The following is an 8,132-nucleotide window of genomic DNA, read 5'->3' as shown; positions in this document are numbered from 1 at the left end:
TGAGGTGTCTGATGAGCAGGGCTGGTTGGGGAGATCACAATCCCCTCTAACCGGCCCAACATTAGGGAGTGCGAGGTCTGTCAATTCAGACCTTGGCTTCCATGCTCCCTAACCGCTACGCGCCGGCAAATTATGCAGAGCGTGGGAATATGACGTCACCCCGGCGCTCTGCGTCAATAGCCGGCGCATAGTGATGACGGAGCAGTAAAGCAGAGGCCTGGAGTGACAGACCTTGCGCTCCCATGACAGCATGGAAGAAAGAAGATGATGTATGAAGCAAGATGATGGAAGATGAAAAAGATATGGGGAGAAAGGGTTGTAAGGACTGTGTATAAAGATAGATCGTATGTAGATAGTGAGAAGCGGGGGAGAAGGGGGTAGATAGTAAGAAAAAGGGGGGCATAGATAGTGAGAAAAGGGAGGAGAGGTAGGTAGAGAGAAAGGGTGTAGTAAGAATACTGAAATACATTGAGAATGAGTGAGAGTAGGAATTAATGTGTGGTTGAATAGTGTGAATAAATTATTGTGTGAATGAATTATGTGAATGTGTCAGGATTCCACCCTGCTAGCCCGGACCATGCATAATTATTTTGCTGTCATGTCCATCTGCTACCACTAGTGGCCACCCTCCTCCCTCTGGAGTGCTCAGAATCAGATTACCAAGTACAGCTGAGCCTTATTACTTGAGTGAAGCCCTGCCTTTAAAAGACCTGCCCTTCAGTCAGGGCCTTTGCATTAAAGTGTTTGGACCGCTCTACTTTGGCCCTGTACCTGACCCTGTGTTGATCCTGCTGTCGGCCCTGCCAGTGGGCATCCTGCCGTCGGCCCTGCCGGTGGGCATCCTGCCGTCGGCCCTGCCAGTGGGCATCCTGCCGTCCGCCCTGCCAGTCGGCATCCTGCCTAGAGACTTACCACCAGTACTTGTTGTTCCTGTCACCTTTATTAATACAGTACCTTACTTAGTATTCTGCCTGTGCTGTTTCATTGCGCCTGTCTGTACACAGTAGGTGTAGAAACTAAAAAGTGTGAAAACCAGTGTCAAAAAAGGTGTGTACAAGAAAAATAAATAAAGGTATACTTTCCTTTCTCTTTTCAACCGAATACACAGCTGCAAACCCGTAATAACACTCTCCTGGTGTTAAAAAGACAATTTTGATCCACTAGGGGGCGCTTGTGTTTGGTCGGTTTTCAATTTGAAAAATAAACAGAAGAACTATAATGGTGTAGTATATCAAACCCAGTTGTTATATGGAAATTATATATATGCACTCACAATCCAAATGAGTTGATCAGGCTTCGTATATAAACCCACCGCGATCCGTATGTGGAGTATATATGGAGAAAGCAACAACATAAAGAACACAATGGTGTAATATCTTAATATGTTCTGGCTTGCCAGAACAGATGTACACTTACAGGCGTATACTCCTATACGTATACTCCTATACGCCTGATGTGTCAGGCGTATAGGAGTTTGGTTTCCTCTGTCCATAGCTAGCTCCTTTTGTGCCAGAGGCAAGAATGGAAAATTGTGCCCTCCAGCTATTCTTGTTTGCAAGGGTTATTTTATTTACACTGCCCTTACACACGACTGCCCATTAACACCCATATACACACATATACACATACACTGCCCTTACACTTGACTGCCGTTACACACTGCCTTTACACACACCTGTCCATTAACACACATATACACACATATACATATACACATACACTGCCCTTACACAACCCTGACTTTACACACACACCAGCTTACAAACATACATATACCTACACTGCTTTTACACACAAACTCCACATACAAACTGCCTTTACACACACACATGCCCATAAACACACGTATACACATACAATACCCTCATACTCCCCTGCCTTTACACACACACACACTGCCCCCCCCACACACACACTAGGGTGAACACATTTTATTTCTGCCATTGAGGGAAGAGCATTACAATACACACACACACACACAGGTATAATTATATATATATATAGACATGCATTTCTAACTACCTAATACATACTTATCTCTTCGAAGTAAAGACTGGGATTGAACAGCTGAACTGGCAGTTAGTTTTCATTATTTAATATTAGATCCTGCTGCCGATTTATACAGTGGGGCAAAAAAGTATTTAGTCAGCCACCAATTGTGCAAGTTCTTCCACTTACAAAGATGAGAGAGGCCTGTAATTTTCACCATAGGTACACTTCAACTATGAGAGACAGAATGAGACAACAAAGTCCATAAATCACATTGTCTGATTTTTAAAGAGTTTATTTGCAAATTATGGTGGAAAATAAGTATTTGGTCAATAACAAAAGTTCATATCAGTACTTTGTGATATACCCTCTGTTGGCAATGACAGAGGTCAAACGTTTTCTGTAAGTCTTCACAAGGTTTTCACACACTTTTGCTGGTATTTTGGACCATTCCTCCATGCAGATCTCCTCTAGAGCAGTGATGTTTTGGGGCTGTCGCTGGGCAACACGGACTTTCAACTCCCTCCAAAGGTTTTTTATGGGGTTGATATCTGGAGACTGGCTAGGCCACTCCAGGACCTTGAAATGCTTCTTACGAAGCCACTCGTTCGTTGCCCGGGCGGTGTGTTTGGGATCATTGTCATGCTGAAAGACCCAGCCACGTTTCATCTTCAATGCCCTTGCTGATGGAAGGAGGTTTTCACTCAAAATCTGATGATACATGGCCCCATTCATTCTTTCCTTTACACGGATCAGTTGTCCTGGTCCCTTTGCAGAAAAACAGCCCCAAAGCATGATGTTTCCACCCCCATGCTTCACCGTAGGTATGGTGTTCTTTGGATGCAACTCAGCATTCTTTCTCCTCCAAACACGACGAGTTGAGTTTCTACCAAAAAGTTCTACCTTGGTTTCATCTGATCATATGACATTCTCCCAATCCTCTTCTGGATCATCCAAATGCTCTCTAGCAAACTTCAGAAGGGCCCGGACATGTACTGGCTTAAGCCGGGGGACACGTCTGGCACTGCATGATTTGAGTCCCTGGCGGCGTAGTGTGTTACTGATGGTAGTCTTTGTTACTTTGGTCCCAGCTCAGGTCATTCACTAGGTCCCCCCGTGTGGTTCTGGGATTTTTGCTCACCGTTCTTGTGATCATTTTGACACCACGGGGTGAGATCTTGCGTGGAGCCCCAGATCGAGGGAGATTATCAGTGGTCCTGTATGTTTGGTCCTGGAGCCCCAGCAGAAACACCCGCAGCTAGACAGAGTGATGTCGGCCTCTCTCCACCATGCTTGCCATCTTAATTCCTATGGAAGCAATAAGCGTGTAATTTTTTTTCACACATGACTATGTTTTGGCTTTATTTTAGTTTTAAAAAAAAACATGACACTGTATAACATGTAACAACGTGTTGTTTATATGAGGTTGTATCTACCTATTTTTTAGGCCTGCTAAGGAACTAATGATTGTTATTGTGTCCTGATGTGTAAACCCATAGAATTCAAAGGGGGCGTACTTTCTTTGTGAAAAATATGCAAAAATATAAGAAATCAAGGGGCAAGTACTTTTTCACAGCACTGTTCATCTTAATGCATACAGCAGGAGACTTAGGAGAATCTGAAAGATGAGGTCAGAAAGCAGGCCAGGGACAAACCATAAAACAGGTAAGGAGCAACACTTGGAGGGGAAAAGGTAGGATAACAGGGGACTAGACAAGGGCAGGTACAAGTGCAGAAGCATGTACAGGATGGGATCAGGAATCTGTGACCAAGTTGCAGATGGATCACCAACGACTGAGCACTGAACAAAACTGAGCGTGGAATAAAATGCCAGCTTAAATAGTGTAGGTCCAACCCCTTCTGCAAGAATATAAATTAAAGGGACATGAACCCTTTAAGGGTCTTGTCTGCTTGAGCGTGCACGGCCACCCACTGCCCAGGCAAGTCAAGTTCTTGAAACTTGAACATTCAGCTGAGTTTCCCTGCCATCCCAGGTGACACTACAGATAGACTCCTCCTCCAAACTTTAGATAGGACAGGACTCCAAAACATTTAAAAGCCCCTCCCCTCCTGATATCCCCATTTTTTTCTCCTGCACTAAATGATGACTTTTACTTGAAATGTGTTGGTTGTTGGGCAACTCACAAGTTTGTGTGTTATATTCCCAGTGAATTTAATGGGAGTTAAATAATGGAATATTTGTGGGTTAACTTGTATAAAATACTTTTTAAATCATAGATAGGGCCAAGATACTGGTGTTCACACCTGGGAATTACGGGAAACTCCGGGTCCCAGCAGTCTGCTCCCTGCCCATTTTTTCCTTTACGTGGGGGTGTTCCCCCCGACGTCAGCGGGAACGCCCCCGACGTCAGCAGGAACGCCCACCGACATCAGCGGGACTGCCCACCGACGTCAGCAGGGCCGCCCGCCAACAAAAGTGGGACCACACACCAATGTCAGCAGGACCGCAAGGGAAGGCTCCGGGTAGCCGGAGCCGAGAAGTTCCCAGGTATGCTTACCAACCGGCAACTGAATATGCCCAACAGCAAGCTGCATTGTAAAAATGTAGTATGCTTGTAGTCTTGAAGTGCCAAGGCTGACTAGTTATCCCCAGCCCAGCCCTGGTAATGTGTGGCATCAAATGGGTTTTAGAACATATTTGCGCCATCTAGTGGCCACTTGAAATATTTTTCTTATTTACCTGAAACATTTTATGGAAAGTGCTACATAGAAAACTGATAATGTTTACATTGACAAACCTTGGATTATGTACACGAGTGAGGTAACTCCACATTTATGCTCAATGTTTTGCAATGGAATGTTCAACAAGCTCATATAAGTGTGATGATCAGATGTCCAAGTACTTTAGGTCATATGGTTTATATATTTATTTAAGAGATGGTGTCAGGCTTCCGGCCCCACGCTCCACACAGAGCTTACCTCCCAGAGCTTTCCCGTCGCGTGCTAGGCCGCAACCCCGGCCTCGAGTACCTCGCTCCTCGCGATTTGCGAGTGCCTCCGTGGTACAGCTGGCGGGGGGGGGGGCTACATGTCCTGGCATCCAGCATGGTGTCTCCATTGGAGGTGGAGAGAGAGGACATCACTATCCTGGTAACTGCCATAGTCCACTATGGGAAGGAGAGAACATTACTGGTGCTGATGGGCGGGACTGGGACCTACAACCACATAAAACCCTTGCACCTACTTCAGTCGGTGCTTGTGTATTGAGCTGCTAAGGTCTTTCCTTTCCTTAGTGAATATCCTCCTCTAGTGTCCGTTTTTGATATTGCTTGCTCTCCTGGTGTTTGATCTCGGCTTGTCTTCTGGATTCCCCTACTCGCTCCTAACCAAACTTCGGCTTGATTTCTCATTTTGCTCCTTTGCTGCCTTCTGGATTGCCCCTTGAGTATGCTTTTGTTGCCTGAGCGCTTTTGTCTATCCACCCTGCTATTGGTCTACAGCGAATCCCAGCCAAGACCCGACAAATATAGTGTTCACAATTCCTCAAAAAATGATAAGTAGGATTTCCTTTTAAGTCCACTTATCATCCTTCAGTATTTAGGATCTCCCTACACATACTAATTAGGGCTGCAACTAACGATTATTTTCATATTCGATTAGTTGGCAGATTATTTTTTCGATTAATCGGATAAAAAAATAAATGTAAATTTTTCATTTATTTAAAATATTTTAATAAACAAACAAGATGTTAAAAACAAACAGCAGAATATTTTTTTTTTGAAAAATGCATTGCTTGTTTTTATTTCCCAACCTGCCCCCCCCAGTCAGGCCAGGACTGGAACAAAAAATAGGCCCGGGCAAGACTGAGCAGCCCATTTTTATTTATTTATTGTTAAACCAAATTCAGACAAATGTAATATACCATTTCTTGTTGTCTATTAGTTATATTTCAGCATGCTTTTGTCACTGTAATCAAAAAAAGTCATCATACACGGGACCCCTGAAGCCACAATTTAGTGCCACTAATCCTTTTTAATAAGATACGCAGGTTGAAATAAATAACACAATACCTTTACTTTTTGCTCTCACTGATTTCTGGGCCTAGAGTGTTTTGTCCTCTGAAGTGACTACAAATTCAGGAGGGCGTTTTATCTCTGGATGAGTAAAAATTTAAATAGTTCTATTTATTCCTGCAGAAAGTAAAGGGACAGAAAACAGATGACTAAATACACACCAGGACAGGCTCTGCCACCCAGACACACACAAGGACAGACTCTGCCACACCGACACCCAAACACACACCAGGACAGGCTCTGTCACCCAGACACACACAACAGGACAGGCTCTGCCACACAGACACCCAAACACACACACCGGGACAGACTCTGCCACCCAGACACACACACCAGGACAGGCTCTGCCACACTGAAACACACATCAGGACAGGCTCTGCCACACCGACACCCAAACACACACACCAGGACAGGCTCTGCCACACCGACATTTCATTGGGCCCTGTTCCACGCTCCCTAGCATTCAAACCTTCTATTTGTAGGTATACAATAATAATGTATGGAAATAGAGCGTACCAGATACAGATCAACAGAATAACACACACCCAGCTTTGCAGGTATAAATCAATTGGAAATCACATATAAACTCAGCATTAAAGGTATAGATAACCCCTAAATTACAGGCATAGATCACAGGTTGCACACCCCAAAGCCAGCCCTGGTGTCCACATTCCCCACATAGAACCTGATCAGCACCCAGATTACACACATTACAGCCCAGCCTGAGCCAACTTTGTCCCCTAACAGCCCAGTGTAAGACATCTTTGTCGGCAAACCACTCACCCTTCATGTGCCATCTTTGCATTTCCCCAAATCACATAAACATTCATGATAGACACAAACACAGTTACTCACTCATTCACTCATTTACACATATTCATTAATGCAGTCTCACAAATCATTCAAGCAATTCATCCACACATTTATTCATTCATTCTCGTACGCATTCACACAATTCATCCACACATTGATTCATTCTTGTACGCATTCACACTACCCCCTCTCCCCATCTACCCCTCGCCTTCTTATCTGCCCCTTCTCACTATGTTCCCCCTTAGCACTATGTACCCCCTCCCCCTTCTCACTGCCTTCCCCCCTTTCTCACTATGTATCCCTTCCTCACTTCTCAATATGTACCCCCCTTTCTCACTATCTAACCCCTCTCCCCCTTTCTCACTATCTATCCCCTCTCCTCCTTTCTCACTGCCTCTTCTCACTGCCCCCCTTCTCACTATCTACCCCTATATGCCTTATACCCCTTTGTCACGGAGCTGGCTAGTCCGACCGACTGCCTCCGCTGTCTTGTGCTCCATTAGCCTGGGACAACACACTTTTCCCGGTTCCCCAGTCACTAGCCGAGACTCAGTGTAGGGTAAAACCAAACGAAGACTGATTTATTTCTCACACACAGAGCTGGATATATCCAGCAAAACACACATTTACATAAAACAAGATATTGGGACACAAACCGCCCCCTTAATCTGCCTCCCAGAGACAACAGGGGCAGTAACGGGATTAACAATACAATAGGTGGGGGAGACGGATTTATACATTAGACTAAAACAATGGTGGTCACTCCCTGGTGGCAGATCCTGGCTGTCTGCTGGAGATAATCCCCTCAACCAGTGATGAGAGGATACTGCTGGGGGTAGCCACAGAAGTCTTTAGAAACCCAGGGCCCATAGTCAATAGGGAGGAGGCTGGCAGTCAGGCTTCTCCAGTGGTCCCAGTGATGGAGGCTTCCGTCACAATTCTTCCCCCTTCGAATTGGACTGACATAGGATGAGACCCCAAACGGGTTGACTCCGTAGTCAGTGAGTTTATTTGGCCCATTAATGCCCTCCCAAAATTGGTGCTCCTGCTGCTGCTGGGGAGATGGGCCGGCTGCGCCATCTCCCGTGTACCACTGGGGAGGGATAACTCCTGCATCCCCTCCCGGGTGCTCCTGCTGCCGTTGAGGAGGGAGTTCAGGTTGATCCGGTCCCGGAATTAGGTTCTGCCGCTGGGGAGATGGACCGGCTGTTCCACCTCCCTGCTTCAGCTGGGGATGCGGGTCGGCTGCTGGATCTCCCTGAATTCCTGCAGCTTTGGTAGGTGCTGGGCAGAGGC

This window comes from Spea bombifrons, chromosome 3, assembly GCF_027358695.1.
Source record: "Spea bombifrons isolate aSpeBom1 chromosome 3, aSpeBom1.2.pri, whole genome shotgun sequence".
Lineage (NCBI taxonomy): Eukaryota > Metazoa > Chordata > Amphibia > Anura > Pelobatidae > Spea > Spea bombifrons.
This window is presented reverse-complemented; position numbering follows the sequence as displayed.